The following is a 22,020-nucleotide window of genomic DNA, read 5'->3' on the forward strand; positions in this document are numbered from 1 at the left end:
CCCGCAGCTCTGAGTCCAGCCGCCCCTTTCAGGCGTCCGCTGGCCGCGGCTCAGCTGACACCGAGTAGAACATCAGGATGAATCACGGCAGAGGCCGAACCAATCTGCTCCTCCATCTTTATTCCATCAGTCCTGCTGAACGAGATCCTGATCCGCAATCTGCCTCAGGAACAGAAGTTCAACTCAATTCAGCCGGGTTCCAGCGGTTCAGTCTGATCCAGGAAGAGATGCGTTTGAGATGTAATGACTTCTCAGTCTCAGATTAGTTGGGATATAATGGAGGTGAAACACTTTTCAAATATCTTTGAAAATTTACATCAAAATCATCTGTTATCTGATTGGATGGCTTTATTTGTCATTGTCCAATCGGTTAGCGACAAAAACAATAAAAAATAAACATTTTCAATTCAAAAACTGTTCTTGCTGCTGAATTGTTGAATAAACAAACACAAAAATAATCTGTTATTCGGGTTATTTATCCGTCAGATTACATGCAATACTGTATACGTCGTCTTTTGAGTCGGTTTTCACCAGTTAATGGTTAATCGATTACTACATTGTTTCAAAGACCGATTCGGCACGATTAATCGGATTAATCGTTTCAGCCTCACTGACATGGTTGAACATCAGATATTCTACCTCTGACCCCTGAAGTTGAATTTCTCAGATTTTGACACATTTTTGTGTGCAGCCCTAAAATGTCGTCTGAATGCAAAATAAAGCTGCGCATAAACATTTCCTGAGGCCTTTACTCCCACTACTCACCCAGCTGGACGGTTTCAATGTTATTCACCCAGATTAGATGCAATATAAATATATATATGCATATTTTTTGCACAGTTTTGGCTTAATTACTGTTCCGAGTATGTTGTTCTTTCAGCAAACGCCTTGTTTGAGTTCGCCAGTTAACGATTAATTGACAGGCATTTCATTGACGAATTCATTGCGATTAATCGTTTCAGTCCTACTGACATTGCTGAACATCAGATATTCTACCTCTGACCCCTGAAGTTGAATTTCTCAGACTTTAATTGCAATATTTAGTAAATTTTTTTTACTGTGCAGCCTTAAAATCTGGTTTTAGTCAAAAATAAAAATCTGCATCAACATTTCCTGAGGCGTTTACTCCCACTCCAGTGCTGGGCGTTGTCCAGGTCCGTAATCAGAGCACTCTGCATGTTCTTGGTGAACGAGGAGCCTGTGGAGAAGCGGGAAGCTCCTCTGCTTTCAGTTGGACTCGTCTGAGCAGGTCTCCGTCCTGACAGTCCAGGCAGCCGCGTGTTAATGGCTGTGAAATGGAGCGTCTGCCTCCAGCTCCTCGCCGCCTCGACGTGATGAGCGGCTTCACACTCCTCATTTAAGTCGCCCGCTGTAATTGCAGCCACGACGGTCCCCGTCTCTCGTCACACAGGCTGCATGTTCCCGTGAAGCCCATTTCGTTTCTTTCATGCTTCTTCTCCTTCCATAACGTTTTCATTTGTTGCTGGTGTTTCATTTATTCTACCTTCATGGTCCATTAAATGCTGGTCGCAGGAACCTTGAAGGTTATTCACATATGAAAACAACCCTAAACACAGGAAACACATACCTACGGCTGCAACTAATGACTGCTTCAGTTATAGATTATTCTGTACTTTCCTGACGATTAATCAACTATTCTGATGATTAATCGATTAAAAATGATAGGTTCTGTACATTTTTTAATGTTTTATAGAATATAATACATTAAAAGATGCAAATAAACAATTCAATTCGTTTTTCTAAAAAGAAAATAAAGTTTTATTGCATAAAACATAGCATTCCTTTAGTGAGTGCTTTAACATTTGTAGCAAAAGATGCATCTGTAGCTAAAATCTAGTTCAAGATCAACATGAGGAAAGTTCAGCTCTCTCTACTTGACTTGATCTCAATACAGTAAAGGGCTGATTTGGTGATTTTTTAAATAAATTAAGTGATTAATAATTAGATAGGAACTTGTCTTAAAGAGTTTGAACCAGGTGAAGCTAACACTGCCACTTGAGGAGTCTGGGTAGAGCAGATTTACAGTAAAAGAAAATTGCATCCTTTTTCCAGTTTTGTCTTAATTACTGCTTCTGAGTGTGTTGTTCTTTCAGCAAATGGTCTGAGTCTGTATCCTCCAGTTAGCGATTAATCGATTTCTAAGCTAGTTGACCGATTAATCATTTCAGTCCCACATGTATTTGGTTTCGAATCGAAGACCAGCAGCGACTCTTGGAGAGGGAAACTGACCCGCGTTGGGCATCTGAATTACGACTGCAGTAGATCACAGCTCAGCTTTATATCTGAGCGACATTTTGTTTATCTAACCTCAGCTTTGATGATTTTCGGTTTTGATCTCCAGTTTCATCTCAGGCTGTGACAGCGACTGTGAAACTTTTTGGGACCCGACTGACAACACATTAGAGTCGATTCCAGCTTCAGGATGGTGATGGAGGCTGCGCTTTTATCACCATCGCACTGCAGGCCTTCACATGATTTACGCAAAAAACGTGTGATGGATTTATCACAACAAAAACTGGAATAAATAATACAGTCTGTAGAAACATACAGATCACCTTCTATAACAATTACAGGTTACTTTCCAAAACATTCGGGTTTATTTTCCAAGAACTTATAGTTTACTTCCTGTAGACCTTAAAGTTTCTTTTCTAGATCCCAGGTTAATTTTCTGAAACTTGAAGCACTAATCAGAAACATTAGCTCTGCTAATATTAAAGCACTAATCAGAAACATTAGCTCTGCTAAGGCTAAAGCACTAATCAGAAACATTAGCTCTGCTAATGATAAAGCACTAATCAGAAACATTAGCTCTGCTAATGCTAAAGCACTAATCAGAAACATTAGCTCTACTAATGCTAAAGCACTAATTAGAAACATTAGCTCTGCTAATGATAAAGCACTAATCAGAAACATTAGCTCTGCTAATGATAAAGCACTAATCAGAAACATTAGCTCTGCTAATGCTAAAGCACTAATCAGAAACATTAGCTCTGCTAGGGCTAAAGCACAAATCAGAAACATTAGCTCTGCTAGGGCTAAAGTACTAATCAGAAACATTAGCTCTGCTAATGATAAAGCACTAATCAGAAACATTAGCTCTGCTAATGCTAAAGCACTAATCAGAAACATTAGCTCTGCTAGGGCTAAAGCACAAATCAGAAACATTAGCTCTGCTAGGGCTAAAGTACTAATCAGAAACATTAGCTCTGCTAATGCTAAAGCACTAATCAGAAACATTAGCTCTGCTAAGGCTAAAGCACTAATCAGAAACATTAGCTCTGCTAAGGCTAAAGTACTAATCAGAAACATTAGCTCTGCTAATGCTAAAGCACTAATCAGAAACATTAGCTCTGCTAAGGCTAAATCATCACATGAATCCTGCATTTACCGGAAGCTAATGCTAAAGCACCAACTTCAGTTCAAATTATATTAACAAAATAATATCTTAAACACAAATATTTTGAAGGTTCTATTTGTGTGCTCCTCTGGAGACTAGAGGGCCACATAAAAAGCTACGGCGCGCCGGATTTGGTCCACGAGCCTCGAGTTTGGCACATGTGACTGAGGGTTTACCGATAAACAATCCTGATCAGAGGAGCCGTTACTCAAATCAGTAAGAACAAGCAATAAAATTGCTTGTTCAAAAAACCTAATCTTTTAAAATCTTTATCATTCCTGTGAACCTTTAGTTGAAAGTCACTTGTGTTTTGTTTTCGACACTAAACAGAAAAGACAGCAGCAAGCCCTCAACTCCCCAGAGGCTGCAACTCAAACTTATTCATATCTCAGATTTGATAAATGTTTCCAGATTTTCATCTGACCCACTCGCTAACGGAGTCGCATTCAGAGTGAGATGAGACGGGTGTAGCTGTGAATGGGCCTGTTAAAAGAGCAGCAGCAGCGGCCAGTTATCAGGCGAAGCATCCAGACATGGCGCATGCAGCCTGTCGGATAAGAAACACAACGCCAACAACACAAAACAACCACGACTCCAGCTGACACTCACAGCCACACATTTATCACTGCGAGTCAGGAATCAAATGGCCTTTTGTGAACCCAAAACTTCATTGTTTCTCAGGAAGACCCTCACATATCCCTCCAGAATAAAAAGGCAAAAAACTTACTCAAACATGAGATTACTGGCATTGAAAGCTTCTCTTTTGTCATCATTAAGGAAAAAGGATGGAAGTATCATTTGTTTGAGGCTGCATTCACACCGGCCCAGTTTGGTCCGCTTTAATCCGGCTCCAGTCCGTTTATCTAAAAAGTCCGGTTCGGTTGGTGAGGTGTGAATGCTAAGCTAACTCTGGTCCTACAAACCTCGGTCTCGGTTCAGTTGAAGTGAACTCTGGTTCAGTTTGAATCAGTATGTGAACACTAAGCAGACTGGAGACTGCCCCAAAAGCAGGAAGTGAACGTCAGGATGCATTTACCAGTGTCAAAGCATTCTGGGTAAATGCAACCAAAACAAACATGTTAGCCCAATGCTAGCAGGAGAAATGGGTTTAGCCAAAGACAAAAGAGAAATCCTCCTCCCGCTGAAATCGGGTTCCGCTCAATCTGTGTTCCCATTTGGTGAAGAAGGAAGTTGCGCTCAGTCTCTTCAGAGGTTTTTGTGTTGTTTCCTTCAGTGGGTCTTGGTGCAGCGCCCCCACAGGCCAGGAGTGGAACAGGTTCCTCAAAGGGTTTGGTTGGCTTGACAAAGAGAACCGCAGCTGGAAATGGAACCGATGCTGCAACTTTGGTCCCAAATCTGCTGGACTATCAGGAGAGAAAACAGCCTAAATGTTGGTTGAAACTTTGTTTTAATTTTGTAATTTCCAGCTAGAAAGAGTTTCCAGCTAGAAAGCGTCTGTCTCCTCCCTGTGTTGCTGGCTGAGCAGATGCAGACGTTACGTGAGCTTGTTCCACATGATGGGTTTGCATCAGCCACAAAGGGTTTTACTAACCATATGGCTTTCACTCCAGCAAACACTAATCATTGTACAGAAACAGTAATGCTGCGGTTTAAAAGCTTCTCTCAGCTCTGAAGCCGGATCAAAAAAAAATGATGACAAGTTTTAAACGCTGAGGTGAAGCCGATAAAACATAAAAACTGAACTTCGCTGCATCCAGCAGAAACGGAATTGATTTTGTTTTACACGGATTAAAACCAAACTGCAGCAGCTGCTTGGCGCAGACGGACTGAAGCGTCAGACTGTTGAGCGTCTCGGTGCTGCCAACCTGAACACACACATCATAAATCCAGACACACACAGCTGCAGCTTCGCTCTGACTAATTATCGCCGGTTTAATGAGATCATTGACCGGTTCAGTGAGGTCACCGTGTGCGGAGGTGGGATGACATTTTAAACGCTGCAACTCGACTTCTGGTGTTTGAGACAACAACCTGGTTTCATTTTAAAGACAGGAGCAGAACCGATGAAGAGGAGGAAGAGTATTCACTGACAGGCTGATTGTTGGTTTCAGTCAAGTTAAAGTTAAAATAATTGGACCCGGCAGGACAGCTCAGCTTTTCAGGAACTTTCTGAGACAGATCAGAGGTTTGTGATCCGACGCCGTGAAACTAAAAAACTGTCAACAACACAGTCGGAGCAGAAATTAAGTCAGAACTTTAAATCAATATAAACATTTTGCATTCCAGATGAAAAGGAAATGTGGAGATGTTGAACCCAGAACTCATCAAGCAGCAGTTTTGGTTTCACCCGGTTCAAATTCTGCAAAAAAAAACAAAAAAAAAACATAAATAAATAAATATCAATCTCTTGTTAAGCATCTTTTTCTATACAATTATAAATCAGTTAATAAAAAAATAATCACCAGATTATTCCTACACTGTATTGATGTTGAGTCCAGCAGAAAGGCCTCAAAGATCCAAAGTAATGGATTCATGATTGTGCAATAAAATGTTTATTTTCTTATTTAAAAAGGGAATTAAATTGTTTATTTGGATATTTTAATGCATTTCAAATATTGAAAGAAGCAGTCTTAAGTGGTTAAATGAAAAATCTGTAGAGTGTGTAAATTGTTTATCAATTGATCATCCAAATAATCAATCGATTAATCAGTTTCTTAGATAATCATTAGCTACAGCTCCAGATTTCTCTCAGGTCTCCACTAACTTTCATTCAGCTCTGAATTTTCCCTTCACAGTTAGAAGACGGGGTTTTCCTCTCCACTTGCCAGATCTCTCAGCTCAGATAATTAAAAGCTGCAGGCCTCAGAGAGTCGGAGCCGCGGCGTCGAGATGTGAACCAGAAAGCGTTTGGTCTGATGGACGAGGATGCAACACACCCGCAGCGACGCCACGACGCCAGCCAATCAGAGGACAGCTGGTGGGACAGAGCCTGGACTCGGACCGGTGGCTGTGTGGGTGGACCGGTGGGGGGGAACCAGTGTGACGTCTGCAAGTTCAATACCGGCGCCACGCTCCGACGGCCTGTCCAAGATGGACGCCGCCCATCAACATACGACTGCAGGAAAACGGGAATCTCCAAACAAACTTGGATTAATTCAACGTTTCTGTCGGTTCCTGGCTTCCTGAAGCAGCAGGACCTGAATATCTGCTGGTGTCTCTTCGTCTCCTGATGGAAAACATTTACTTCCTGCCAATCAAAAGCTGAGAAAAGGACTGGAGCAGCTTGAGGAGCGAGGAGGCAGATTTTGATTCTGACTGCCCGACGGTGATGAGTGGGAGGTTCAGAGTTTGCTTTAGTGGATTTTTAAGTATTTAGAAGAAAAACATTAAAATTAGGGCTGAAACGATTCCTCGAGTGATTCGAGTACCTCGATTATTAAAACTCCTCGAGGAAAATTGACCTGCCTCGAAGCTTCGTTAATTTATGTTTTATCATTTAGCGCACCGTGTTTCAGCCGGAACATTATTTGCGTTGCGCGGAGCTCTGACTTCCGCCTCCGAGTTGTTGACGGAAGCTACGTGTTAGCGGCATAACGTCCAATCTTCAAGTTCGGCCCGCGGGGATTTTACTGATTGGTGATAATTCCGGGTTTTCATCGTTTTTGTGGGACCAGTAAACATCCTTAAAATGACCGGCGCGATGCCGGGAGTTCGGCAGCCTTTCTGCTCCGGAGCTGCTGGTTGAACGGCGGGAAGAAGCTGAGGAGGATTTATACAGGTGAGCGGAGAGACTGAACACGGCGGGCGGCTGAGGGTTGATGCTTACAGGGTAAGAGCAGCTTTACGGACGAACCGCACAATAAACTTATATCATCCCGGTCTGAACAAACGGGAGGCGGAACATGGCTGGTAGATGAGTTTCTGAACGGAGGAGCCGTAAATATCCCGTATTGCTCCCCCGGTCTACAAAACAGTAACTGGTAGGGAAGCTCAAAGGTGGAAAAAATAGACTGATGTTGATATCCGATAGTAACACTGGTGTTATGGAAGATTTACCAATATTTTATTTCATAGTTGTTTTTATCCGATTACTCGATTAATCGTAAGAAAAATCTATAGATTACTCGATTACTAAAATAATCGTTTACAACAGCCCTAATTAAAATCTACAGGTTTGATCAAATCTATCATGCTTTGTGATTTACTAAAAACAGAAATTAGCAACTGGTACCAGATTTGATTTAAATTTAAAATAAAATGCAGTAGCAGCTCTCCACGTTATGATGCTAATCCAAGGAAATTTGTGGACTTGAATTAATTTAGCACAAGATTTTCGTGACAGAACCATCACACTCATAACTGAGGGAAATTTAGTTTGTTTTCACACCTTTCCATCCGGTTGATTCGGTCTGTTTGGAACCAAAGTTGTAATATTTGTTCAGCTGCTGTGGTTCTTTCTATCTGCTCCGAGTCAAACCAAAACCTTTGAAAAACCTGTTCCCCTCCTCGCCTGTGGGGGCGCTGCACCAACAACCACTGAAGGAAAAGAAAACACTGGCAACTTCCTTCTTCACCAAAGGGAAACAAAACCGGAAGCATCATATTTTATCGGTTAGGGAATTTCTCTGAAGTCTTTGGCTAAAAACCAGGAGTCATTTCTCCTGCTAGCACTAGGCTAACGTGTTTCTTTTATCTGAATTTACCCAGAATGCCCTGTACTGTAGTCCGCTTCCTCCTTTTGGAGCGGTCTCTGGTCCGCTTGGCGTTCACATACGCATCCACACCTCACCAACCAAACCGGACTTTCTAAGCAAACGGACTGGAGTTGGATCAAAGTGGACTAAATGACTGGTGTGAATGCAACCAAAACGTGAGTGATCTGTGGCGCGCCATTAACTTCAGCATGTTCTAATTAGGCTAATCAAGCATCCAATCAGGATTCAGACTCCACCATGCAGCCTGCGACTGCAGCAGCGTTCAGTGATGCAGCATCTAATCTCACAGTGGAAGAAGGGACTTTACTAAAGCTGCACAGTGCAAAGACTCTGTTTCAGGATTTCAAATCATTGCATCATCAGTGCATGCCACATTATTATTACAAACAGCGACCCAAACACCAGCTTTACATTTTGATTGGATGGACTCTGAATGAGACCCACTGAGGTCAAACACCTCAAGAATCATCTTTATTCATCACCAAGCTGCTTGTTCTGTAGCTCTGTGCTGTTTGGACCTTTAACCTTCTAGGTGAAGAACCTTAAAGAGACTCATTATTCTTCCTTGAACATGTTTAGTTAGGTCTGTGGCCTATAAAAAGCAAGTTCATCGAATTTTTGCACAAAGTCATTCTTAAACCAGATTTTATTCTGGAGCTAATGTCCGAATGATCCGTTTTAGGGCCTCTGTCACTTTAAATCCAAATAAGCTGCTGCTGCTGCTGCTGCTGGCCACGCCCCCCAACTCAATGTTTACACTCACACATGAAAATGGTTGCAAACAGATGCACAAATATAGAACTGTACATCTTTGAAAAGCAGAAGTGGGGCCTCCTGTACAACCAACAGGATTGCAGTAAGTTAACAAAACACTTGTCTTTTTCCAGCAGCCATTGTACAACGCATACAGCGGTAAAACCTGCTGACCAAACATGTTGACGCTCAGATTGGGTTGCTAGGTAACGGGCTGGAACTCTGCTGGGGTTGCTAGGTAACACGGCAGCATCTGGTGATTTTTAAAACGGCTCATTTTCCAGTCACTAAAAAAAAAATGTAACTTAAAAAAATAATGCCTGTTTTTTGTAGAAGCAGTAGAAGCCCAAACGGAAGTACAAAAACATTCAAAATGTAAATGTTTCATTATACAGTCCCTTTAAAGCACAGGTGTCAAACTCAAGGCCCTGGGGCCAAATCTGGCCCGCCGTAGCTTTTTATGTGGCCCTCTGGACTCCAAATTACATCAATAAGTCCTTCCAGTTTTTCACAAATCTGCAAAAATCACACAAATCACATTTTTTCCTGATTTTACTGCTAATTTTCTCAAAATTGGTCAAAAACATTGAATCCGTAACTGATACGGCGAGTGATAGTCACATTTGACATCATACATTAGCGTAGATATTGTAAAAAAAAATTATTATTACAAATATTTCTTAATATTCACCACAAAATCTGTCATTTTGATTGCAAAAATAAACACTAAAATAATCACAAATCCCAGAGGAACAACTATTTATTGATATTTTAACAGTTTTATTGGTTTTATCAAAAGATTCTGGTGCAACCGGCCCTTTAAGAACATTCAGATTTTGGATTCGGCCCAAAATAAAAATGAGTTTGACACCACTGCTTTAAAGCAACATTTTCCAAATGTTTTGTTACAGTGGATGTATTTTTGATGAGGCATCAACGCAGCCACCTACTCTTTAGGAACAGGTCCCTTTTAAAAAAACGATAGACAGGATCAGCTGCCAATAAAATGTTTCTAAATTAATGCTCTTCAGGTTTTGAACAAAATGCAGCAGCTGGAAAAAGCATCGCAGCAGAAACTGGTTTCCTGTCCAAGTCAGGATATGATTTAAACTTTTACTGACTGATTTTAAGAGTTTTAACTACATTGCAGCGCCTTGATTTGGCGCTTTGTTTATAGCTCCAATCTTCAGCCAGAGGCCTGAGATCTATAAAACCATTGCTGCTGGACATCCACACATCTAGATACACAGGGATTTTTATCGCAGCCCTAAAAACTCTTTTATTTTCACCGAGTTAATATGAAGGTTGGAAAAAAAAAATCTAGTTAATATTTTAGCCTGAGGATTTGAATCAAATCTGCCTGTTAAGAGAGGTTTGAAAATAAATTGCTCCATCATGAACTCAGAGTGGTGGATTCCCTGTTCTTCTAACCTGCGGTGCACTTGGAGCGGATCCAGCATGAACCTGCCCACACAAGAGCCCTCCAACACTGCAGCAGCACCTCGGATCACAGGATGACAGATAGCTCCGACAGGCGGAGGAGTGGAGTGTGGGAACGGAGAGGAGATTACTGCAGAGAGAAAATTAAGAGTGAACCAAAAGGAAGACGACGGAAAAGAGGACAAAGCAGGAGGTAAAAGATGGGGAAAAAAAAACTAGAAATCAGAAGAAAACAATACAGAAGGATGAACGAAATAAAACTACTAATGGGGTCAACAATGAATGCTGCTCTGTAGACATCAGTGACCAAAGAAATATATTTGTTTTCATTTAATATTGTAATATAATTTATGTAACTTTTATTTTTTTTAAATAAATCTTTTTTACATATTTGTTGAAACTGTCACCATGTCAAGACAGAAAATCTGTGAACCGTAATCTCCCCCTTTATTGGGTCTCTGACACCAACGACAATAAACACATAATATACTTGAAAATAAGTACAAAATAAGGTAAAAACGTTGTCCGTTGGAATGGATTAAAATGTTTAGATACTTAAATAGCACATTTTTACAAGAAAAATGTCGGAGAATATTGCCTACTAGCATAAGCTAAAGCTAATGTTAGCCACAAAGTTTAAAGAAAGTAAAACTCACCTTCGTATCTGTGAATGTATAACCAGGTGTAAATCTTAAAACCTTTCTCCAGCTTACTTGTTGGGGCTTCGGATCGACGTACATCGTTAATTGTTACCTTGGGCAAACCCTGTAAGCAACTACTGTAAAACGGCATTTTCAACAGACCGGAAATGACTGAGTCGCTTTTGCCCAAACGCGGAAGCAGACGTGCAAAGAGCCCATTTCACTCCATACCAGTAGGTGGCGGTAATGCCTACATTGCGGGTTTTCCCAACCGCCAATAAAAATCAAGAAGAAGCTCGGTAGCATAGTTTGTTGTGAATGCTAGGCTAGTTAGCATAGCCCCCGATGGCGGTGGATAAACGAGTTCTCCTGTAACGGTAAGTTGTTTCTCCGCCATTGTAACATTTAGCAGCGAGAACATTTCACCAATTATCCAAGCAGATAAATTATAACGATAATCTGCCAATAAAATCCGAAATTTTTATCAGTATTAAGGAATTATTAATTTAAAACAAGCTCCTGGCTTGCTGAAAACTTACTTATAAGTTGATTTTGTCGAATTTCAAGAAATTTGCACTAGAAACTAGACCAAAAACGCTACGTAAGATTTTGTATTTTTGTGAAACTAGACTAAATAATTTGGGTAGTCACAGTATTTCAATAACATGAACACATTTATTTGCAATTTAAGTAATAAAAAAACAAACAAAAAAAAAAACAGTTGAACTGAATAAAAACAGAAAAAAGCAAGGTAAAGGATGAATGAGTAAAGCTGAATAAATGATGACAACAAAAAAGTGAAAACAGACTTCCAGTGATAGAACCTGCAGCTAAACCAGATGCTGGCCTCCAGAGGCTTCACGCCCCCCTGTAGCCCTGAAGACAAACCACAGATCCGCCGCTGAACCCGGAGCCAAAACAAACCTGGAGATGAAATTTATCAAAGCAAATCTTCAGCAGCGATCAGAGGAAACTGCAAATGAAATGCAGGCAGCATCCTGCAGTTTGCTCTAGTTCCTCTAATTAATGAATATGAGAGTTTAAAACTGACAGGTGGATTAATTTACTTACATATTTGAGGTATAAATACTGAGGAGAGTTTTTGATGCTTAAAAAACTAAAATCTGGAGGAGCTGGATTGGATTTATGATTCATCCACTATTCATTGTGTTTGCAAGCGTTAAGCAGGCATAGCCGCTGTTTTCCATTACATTAAGTAATGATGAATGCCTTTTTTTTTGTTTTGAATAAATTAAAACACCTGTTTTCAATCTATACTCACTAAATAAAACATTTCAGCAGGAGCCCAAAAGGAATGAAGTGGTTTAAACGTAATTTGTTATGGATGCAGAGCAACAGCGGCGGTGTGTGGAAATTACTGTCCGTACAAGGAGCTGGCACATCATGAACAGCAGAGTGGAAACGTCATGAGTGGATTGGTGATCATTTACTGCCATGGTTGGTGTTTTCAGGTGCCAAATAAAGGCAGGGAGGCAGTAATGAACCAAAGAAGGTTTGATGAAGAAGACTGACTGACAGAGACGACAGGAAGAGACCAGAAGAAGAATCTAGCAAGGAGAACGATGGAGGAAAACAGGTGAGCTGAATCAGAGGGAATATGGAGCAGCTGCAGCAGGCGAGCGAAGGAAGAGGAGAAAAGAGGCTAAAGCTGCTCATGAACACTTCACAGCCTAAATCAGATATTCTACTAGGAGGCAAAGTTAGATTATTAGCCCTATAATTTGACTTTTTCATTTGAAAATGATGTAAAAAGTTTATGTGATAGCTACTGTTATGTATCAGAAAATATATAAAAACATATCTTAAACAAATTACTTTACACTGTGGAGTATTCGAGTAAGAGTAGAACTACTTCAACATGTTTTTACTCAAGTAAAAGTAAAAAGTAGCAAGACATTACTCCAGTAAAAAAGTATTTGGTAAAAAGTTTACTCAAGTACGGAGTAAAACTTTTCATCACCAGACGGACCAAAGTATCAAATAAAGTGGAAAATTACAAAAAAATAGCGAAAGCAGGCAAAATAAAGAAAATCTTCAGAAACTTTAACAGAAACTGCAGGTGTGTGTCTGATTCTGGTGAAGTTTTGGTTAAAACATGTTTGTTTTTCATTCAGTGGGCAGAAAAACCAGAAGTTTTACACAAGTAAGAGTAGAAATACTTCATAATAAAATTACTCAAGTAAAAGTAAAAATTACAGTGTACCAACAATACTCCTAAAAGTACATTTTTCAAAAAAAGTTACTCATGTAAATGTAACTAGTTAGTACCCAGGTCCGGGTGTTGGTGTCGAGGTCATCGGCTTCCTTCGTCTCGTACTGATGCTGTCGGCTCTGAATAACTTTAAAATCCATCCATTGACAGTGGCGGCCATTTTTACTGCCGTAAACCGAGCGCTGCGGGGCGACATCGTCTTCGGAGCGTAAAACGTTCACACAGAAATCAAATTATGTTGCATTTTGACCAGTAGCATTGGATGTTTTAGCCTTCTTCATGTTGTTAGTGGGTTTATTTATCTATCTGGATGTAATCAGTCCTGAGTGTAGTTTATGAAACTAGAGTAAAATATGTGGTCAACCGCAGTATTTCAATAATATTAACACAATGTTTAATTCAAAAATTCATATTTAGGTCAGAATAAAAGGGTTCATGAAGCTTTGAAAATGTCTCACTTTCTTTTTAATGCATCAAAAGTCCAGATTCTTTAATGTAATAACAATTAAAAATGTCTTGGTGAAGATTGTTTTATGCTTTAATCTTGAGTGTTTCCAGTGTGGCTGCACAGTGGCTCAGTGGTAGAGCTGTTGCCTTGCCTGAAGAAGGTTCTGGGTTCGATTCCCGGCCCCGGTCTTTCTGCATGGAGTTTGCATGTTCTCCCTGTGCATGGTGGGTTTTCTCCAGGTACTCCGGTTTCCTCCCACAGTCCAAAAACATGACTGTTAATTGGTTAATAGGTTAATTGGTCTCTCCAAATTGCCCCTAGGTGTGAGTGTGTGTGTGCATGGTTGTGTGTCTCTGTGTTGCCCTGCAACAGACTGGCGACTTATCCAGGGTGACCCCGCCTCTCATCCGGAACATGAGCTGGCGAGGAACCAGCAACCCACTGAGGGACAAGGGTATAAAGAAAATGGATGGATGGATGGATGGGTGTTTCCAGTGTAAATCTGGAAAATCAGAAAAAAAAATTAAAAGAAATCTAAAATAATTGACATATTTGTTTGGTGCTGAAGTGATCAAGACAAAAAAATAATAATCTATACATCATTATTTCACTGGGAATTAAACAGATTTCAGGACATTTGACTGAGTTCAGCGAAATGTTTGTAAAAGTGGAGGAAGGAAGCTGGAGAGGAAAGACTCAAACATCAGCAGTTTCTCTGGTTATGTAACATAATAATGGCACAGAAAGTAGAGAGAGATGATTTACGGAGCGCCCAGGTGTGTGTGTGTGTGTGTGTGTGTGTGTGTGTGTGTGTGTGTGCGTGTGTTGACGTGATGTTGATGGTAGCAGAGTGGGATTTGATGGCGGAGGAGCCGCTCAGACGTTTCTCGGCAGGCGGTCGTTGCAGCTCCACCATTATCGCCTCATAAATGATGCAGCGCTGCTGCAGCGGCTCCTCGCCTGCATGTCTGCTGCGCATCATGAGGCGCTGCCGGGGCTCACACAGGCGCACTCAGAAATTATTCAATCAGTTTTCAATCAGCTTAATTTCTGCATAAAGTCCTGGAAAACGCTTCATGTTCAAAGTCTTGATTAACATTTTCCAAATTTACTCTTTTATTTATAGTTGGACCAGATATTTTCAGACACCTAATAAAAAGACACGTTTAACTTTTGAAACTCAGAAATTTCCATATTTGTTTTGAAAATTACTTGATTAATCAAAAAAAATAAAAATAGTTGGCAAAATTTTCAGATTTTTCATTTAATCAATCACATCTTTTTTTTTTTACACAATATTTAAAATACACTAAAAGATGCAAATGAGCAAATAATTCAATTACTTCTTTGAATAAGAAAAACAATATGGTCTAAGATGCAATAATGATTGGTCATTTGCATCTGAAGCTAAAAAATACTGTTTACTAATCTGTTAATGATTTTTTTATTAATAATTGTTTAGCTAAAGGTGCTTAATGGGAGATATTTTCACAGAATCTGGACCAAGTGAAGCTTCAACTGAAACTTGAGGAGTTCTGGGTGAAACGTTTACAGGAAAACATGTTTTTTCATCTTCAATGCAAAATATGTATATTTGCACAGTTTTGTCACAACTACTGTTCCGTAAATGGCAATTTTTTTGAGTCCGTTTTCTCCACTTAATGAACTACTAAATTAGTTGGCAATTATTTCAGTAATCGATTGACTCGATTAATTGTTTCATCCCTGACACCGACTTTCTGAAAAAGCACAAATTGTTTTATTAGATCATCTGCGGTACAACTTTCATCTCTAAACTTTTACATTTCAATAAAACCACGTCCAGCAGCCAAAAGATGAGAACAGGGTCACAGCAACCCACCTTTCCCTTTCTCAGGAAGGCAGCCTGGAGCGACGGCTCAAATCCTGAGAGGGAAATGAAACCAGAAAAAAGCCTTTCTTCACTTAAACACGACTTCTCACCACCTGACCCTCAAAGGCAACGCCGCGTTTCATCCAAACCACTAATGAGTCCGGCAGCAAACACAAACAGAAATTTCTTGACGATAGAAACGAAAAACCCAGCAAGCAGGTGCCTGAGGAAGGTCAACTCACACCAATCCGTCTGGCTGAGTCTGCTTCCCACAAAGTCGCTCTCACCTAAACATCATCGGTTCAAGAGACACAATGAAGATGATGGTGAACTTTCCTCTACATCTGATAGATCCCGGCACACGGCGAAATAAAAAGTGCCACAACTTCAGAATGAAGTTCTGTCCATGTTGAAATGATCCTGATGTGGATCGTTGCTTCCTGTCCAATGGGAGGAAAGATCGCCACCGACGTGGCTTTGGTGACAGAGTCTGCTTGTAAAGAAGCACAGGCTGAAATCACACTCAATTCAAATAATCGGGTCGTTATCAGGACTCCACACCTTAAGGCACAGGTGTCAAACTCCAGTCCTCAAGGGCCGCTGTCCTGCAGTGTTTAGGTGTGCCACAGGTAAAAAACACTGGAATGAAATGACTTATTTACATCCTCTTTGTGTATATACACGTTCCCAGGAGCCTTGCTAATGACCCAATTCTATTCAGGTGTGGTGCAGCAGAGGCACATCTAAAAGTTGCAGGACACCGGCCCTCGAGGACTGGAGTTCGACACCCCTGCCTTAAGGAGAAAACCAACCAGACCCTTTGAGCAACCTGTTCCCCTCCTGGCCTGTGGGGGCGCTGCACCAAGACCCACTGAAGGAAACGACACGAAACCTCTGAAGAAGGTAAGGTCGTTTTATTTACATAGCACATTTTCAGCAGTTCAAAGCGTTTTACATGAATTAGAAGGAAACAAACCAAAGGAAAGAGCAAAAGAAGAAAAAGTATAAAACTATATAATAGTTCCCCGTGTTTAAGAATAAGTATTTATAAACTAGTAGGGGTTTTCTCTGGATTCCTGTTCTGATGATGGGGATCTAAAGGTAGTGAGGCGAGTTCCTCTGGATTCCAACTTTGTTCTAATTCCTTTTCTGGGTTACAAGATAATTATAGATACTCTATAATCTATAATTTATAAGCTAGAAGGAGTTTCCCTGGTAAAACTAATGGGAGTTTCTCTACATAACAATAAAGACACTGACCACAACTTATTTCTTCATGAAATGAAACAGTGATGGAGCGGCGTCAGATTTTAGCGGTTGGAAGATTTCTCTTTTGTCTTTTGATAAAAAACCATGAGACGTTTCTCCTGCTAGCGTTAAGCTAATGCATTTGTTTTGGTTGAATTTACCCAGAATGCCCTGCCATGTAGTCCACTTCCTGCTTTTGGAGCGGTCTCCAGTCCGCTTGGCGTTCACATGTGCATTCACACCGAACCAGAGTTCACTTCAACCGAACCCAGACCGAGATTTGGAGGACAGAGGTCAATTAGCATCCGCACCGGACTTTCTGGGCAACCGGACTGGACTTGGATTAAAGTGGACTAGATTTGGATCAAGGTGGAGTGGATTTGGATCAAGGTGGAGTGGATTTGGATCAAGGTGGACTGGATTTGGATCAAGGTGGACTGGACTTGGATCAAGGTGGACTGGACTTGGATCAAGGAGGACTGGACTTGGATCAAGGTGGACTGGACTTGGATCAAGGTGGACTGGACTTGGATCAAGGTGGACTGGACTTGGATCAAGGTGGACTGGACTTGGATCAAGGTGGACTGGATTTGGATTAAGGTGGACTGGATTTGGATTAAGGTGGACTGGACTTGGATCAAGGTGGACTGGACTTGGATCAAGGTGGACTGCATTTGGATCAATGTGGACTGGATTTGGATTAAGGTGGACTGGATTTGGATCAAGGTGGAGTGGATTTGGATGAAGGTGGAGTGGATTTGGATCAAGGTGGACTGGATTTGGATGAAGGTGGAGTGGATTTGGATCAAGGTGGACTGGATTTGGATCAAGGTGGACTGGATTTGGATCAAGGTGGACTGGATTTGGATCAAGGTGGACTGGATTTGGATCAAGGTGGACTGCATTTGGATCAAGGTGGACTGGATTTGGATCAAGGTGGACTGGATTTGGATCAAGGTGGACTGGATTTGGATCAAGGTGGACTGCATTTGGATCAAGGTGGACTGGATTTGGATCAAGGTGGACTGCATTTGGATCAAGGTGGACTGGATTTGGATCAAGGTGGACTGGATTTGGATTAAGGTGGACTGGATTTGGATCAAGGTGGACTGGATTTGGATCAAGGTGGACTGGATTTGGATTAAGGTGGACCAAACAGGGCTGATGGGAGTGAATTCTGAATGTTGGGGACTGGAAGCTATGATTTCTGCTTTAGAACAAACTCCAGACCTGATGATCCAGAAGATAACCCATTCTGATGTTTTTAGATCCTGTGAAACGTCCTGATTTCCGTTCCCAGAGGCTTTTATTTATCTGTTCATCACATCTTTCCTGAAAACAAAACCGCAGCGAGGCGCGCGCTGGAAACCATCCTCCAGATTCCTGTTGCTCTTTGTTTTCTGAGGTTTACACCAAACCAGAGGGAGCGATCTCGCTGCAGGACTCCCACATTAGCAAAAGGCAACTGTCTGTCCTCCAGGAAAAGAGCCAGTCCCCCGGTGAGGTTAGGATACTGCGACGCTCCTCCTCTCAGACAAACAGCCATGCACATCATTTCTGTAACTAAGGAGCCACAGAGGAAGAAACGCTGTGCTAATGTCCCCAGAGATCAATCAAGACCAGAGACCAGGAAGAGGACGAAACAGTGAGCAGAACAAACCCACAGAGACTCACTGTCACTTTGATATGTTGGTTTTTTTATTATTAGTTTGATGTGTTTGATGTGGCATAAAATGAAAAATCCCTGTGGAGAAAATAAACCTTCCAGGTTGGATGAATGTGTTTAGAAAACAGAAAGTGGGACCAGTTTCCTAACACACCTGAACCGAATGGCTGAATCCTCAGCAGACTGATGATAATATTATTTGATTTATGTGCATTAAAGCAGAAAAAACATCTAAGACTGGCTGAACTTTAGTTTGACACCCGTACTGTGTATGGCAGGCCGTTTTAAAATAAAATCAGTTCACTTTTAAAACATTCCTGGTATCTGAAAATGGTTAAAGATTAGTCATATTTTTTCACTAATATCTCCAATTACATTCTGACTCCAATAAATAACCTCAAATTTACTATTAAGTTGCATAAAATGTTCAATTCAAGATATCTACAATTAATTACTGACTATCTGAAGCATATTTCAGATAAACAATTAAATTATATAGTCAAATCACTGAAAAAACCCAAAATCTTACCAAGTAACTTTGTTCTGCTTTCTAGAGCAAATATCTTAGTAAACCTGAAATAAGACAAAACTCACAAGTAACTTTTCAGCAAGAAATAGAAGCTTGTTTTAAGTCAATAATTTTCCGTTAATATAGGTTGACACTGAAACTTTTAGCTTTTCAAAGCCTTTTCTATGTAAATGTTTCAGAAAATAAGTAATTACGAATTTATTTGTCGATTTTTGAAGCGGTCTTCAAGGTCACACAATTTTGCATTCCCCTTAAATCCTAGACTGCGGAACTCTTTCAACATTGAGGCATTTCCTAACAATTTTGTTTTCAAAACCCCAAATTCTTCAGGCACCTGTTTGGACAGCTAAGTGGGGCTTAGCAAGCAGGGCTTGATTCTCATCTCAGATATCTAAAAATATTACTTTGAATTGACATAATTATTGATTTAATCCAGTGAAGTCATTGAAGATATTTTGATATAAATAGCCGCAGTTAAATTTTCCAGACGTCCATCATGGCGCCTGAACCTGATTAAGTGACGTAGATGCAAACAAAGGCCCCTTCAAAATAAGAGCATAAATATAGACGTCTAACTACTTGAACTTAACAGAGGACAGCAAAAAACATCAACGCCGATGTTGAACTTCATTCAACTGAAACTAATTAATTAGCCATTTGCAGTTTATGTGGAAAACCTCGGGGGAAGCTAACCGCGCGAAACGTTTTCAAAGTTAGCAAAATATGCTAAAATTAGCTCCGCTAGCACAGAGCAGCTATGAACAGTTTTAGAGGCTAATCCGACTGAATCAGGTGGAAAAGGAAGTCAAGCAGCAGATAAGATGTAAATTAGAGTTGATAAATGTTACATAACCGCTCTCTGCTCTGTCATGACTACCAACCAGGCGCTTTAAGGGGACGTGGGTTTGCCTGAGCTTTTCCCCAGTGTCATATTTAAATCTGGGAGCGAGGAGGGGGCAGCGATGAAAGAGCTTACCAGAAAAACCCCGGAGGTATTAACACAGGTTAAAGGAAGCAGAAGACATGGGGACTTTCTCTTTTACAGCAGAGGAGATAATGGAGGAGAGACAGGGAAGAGGGGATGTAATAAATAATCCAACAGACGATATATGAAGTAGAGCAGTAATTGGATATGGCTCATAAAACAATAAATATGTTGAGGAGGCAAGCATCAATCTGCAAGCAGTGAATCCAGAGCATCGTGTTGTTGAGGAACAAAGAAACTGACATGAAGAGGAAAAACCAGTGATCCCAGCAGAGCAGAAAGAACCGAGCCTGATCAGGACTTTACCAGCAAAACACGCTGCATCTGCTGCTGGGGAAGCCCCCCCAACAGCAGGAGCAGCCCAGGGAAGCCCCGCTGCAGCTCCTGCAAACAGGAGGAGGATCCCCTCTGATGCATGCTGCTGCAGCCGCAGACTCCTCATTGAAACTACAGTCACACTTCATGCAGCTCGTTCCTCCCTGCAGCCCTGCGCCACGAACCAAAACACTCCTCAGTGCTGCCGATTCAGCGAAATGCGTCGCTTTGAAAGTGTGACATGAGATGCAGGGAACAGCACTGAGTGAAAGTGGATTATTTTGTGTAAAACCAGCTGAAAATATAAATGATATGGGGGAAAATGGCAGTTTTACGGAGCTGTTCGGATGGGAAGTCCGAGCAGATCCACTGGAACACAAAGGAGGTTTCTGATGCTAAAGATGCTAAATGCATAAAAGCAGAGGGAGGATTTACTTCAATCTTTTCTTTATGCCAACCTCTCCTCCATCAATGAAATCTGAGGTTTACTCCAATCAGGAAGCAGATCCACCAAAACCACCCGGGATGCTGCGTGTTTTCACCAAACTTGCTGTGAATTTTGTTTTTATATCAGACTGGCTGAGTTTCCCTCCTTCCCGAGCAGAACCCAGAGTTTGGTTCTGATCCCCGGACACCGCTCCGTGAACCGAGCCCCTCCGGGAGCAGAGCGCAAATTAAACCGGATATAAGCACCATAAACACCCCCCACCCCGCCCCACAACAGCACCCTTAAAGGTTTCACTCCTTAAAGTTCGTAAACGGCGGGACAAGGTTGCGCTCGGAGCGCAAAACCCCCAACAAACAACCGCTGATGTTTCATTGTGATCCATCCCAGATCAACGCGGCAGCAGCAGCAGCAACACTCCCGAGGAGCAGAGCAGCTCCACATGGCCCAGAATCAGCAGCCAGGGATGCCCGCATGGAGTGCGCACAACAAAAACGCGCACCTGTACCGACCCAAAAGGGAAAAAATGCGCAAAAAGGAGAAGCTTCTTACCGTGTGATCTAGAGCCAGTCCGCAGCCGAAGCAGTGAGCATGTTGGAGTGAAGGAGATGAAGAGGGGAAAGTGTCCTCCGCTGCTCGACTCGCTCCCAGCAGCAAACACACACACACACACACACACACACACACACACACACACACACACACACACACACACACACACACACACTCAGAGCGCGCAGGCGGGCGGGGTGAGGAGGAGCGCGGCTGGCCTCGGGGGCGCGGATGGATGAGGAGTCAGGAGAGGAGAAGGGAAGATTAAGAGTAGATGGAGGTCAGCAGTGCTGCATAAACTAGGTATGCATATACATGCACGCACAAGGGCGCCAGCTACAGGGGGCGCCAAAAAATGCCAGAAGTTATTTATAGTTGGCATTTTCTATATTTAACATAAATTTAGGAAACATGTCAGAGTTCCAAAATATGAAGTTTACAGGGTAAATGTTTTAATTCCCAGCTAAATGTTTAAATGTACAGATTGCTAGCTAAATTTGTAGTTGCTAGCTAAATATTTATATTTAATATAAATGAAATATATAGTTTAAAAATTAAATGTTTAGTTTGTAAAATAAATCTTTAATTCAAACTAAATATTCAGTTAGCCTCTGTCTCTTTCTAGCTACATATTTATCAAATAAATCGGAAACGCGTACATCGCGTGTCTGTCCCTTTAAGAAGCTCCTGCTCTTTCCGACCCCCAGGAAGTGATCACAACCCTGGTCCTCATTTCGCCGTTACAGACTTTCTGTGGAGCTTTGAACTGAAAAGTAGTTTGTAGGATGAGCTGAGAAGATGGGAGGTTCCACCAGCTGT

The 22,020-nt window shown here is 41.4% G+C and overlaps 1 protein-coding gene across 5 annotated transcripts in view; it reads right to left on the bottom strand.

Annotated features, from left to right (window-relative positions):
* The window catches only part of slc8a2b (solute carrier family 8 member 2b), a 103,171-nt gene extending 81,517 nt beyond the window's left edge, over nucleotides 1-21,654 (bottom strand). For 3 of the 5 annotated variants that reach the window (XM_081614887.1, XM_008426675.3, XM_008426673.3), the window contains exon 1: nucleotides 21,202-21,653. The gene's annotated coding sequence lies outside the window, so the exon portion shown is untranslated. Of the gene's footprint in view, nucleotides 1-10,278; nucleotides 10,418-21,201 lie in introns of all 5 variants that reach the window. The other 2 variants (XM_008426674.3, XM_081614888.1) reach the window with 2 other exon arrangements.
* Nucleotides 21,655-22,020: the final 366 nt, after the last annotated feature.

The sequence above is a fragment of the Poecilia reticulata genome, chromosome 13 (genome assembly GCF_904066995.2).
Source record: "Poecilia reticulata chromosome 13, P_reticulata-male-v2, whole genome shotgun sequence".
Taxonomy (NCBI): domain Eukaryota; kingdom Metazoa; phylum Chordata; class Actinopteri; order Cyprinodontiformes; family Poeciliidae; genus Poecilia; species Poecilia reticulata.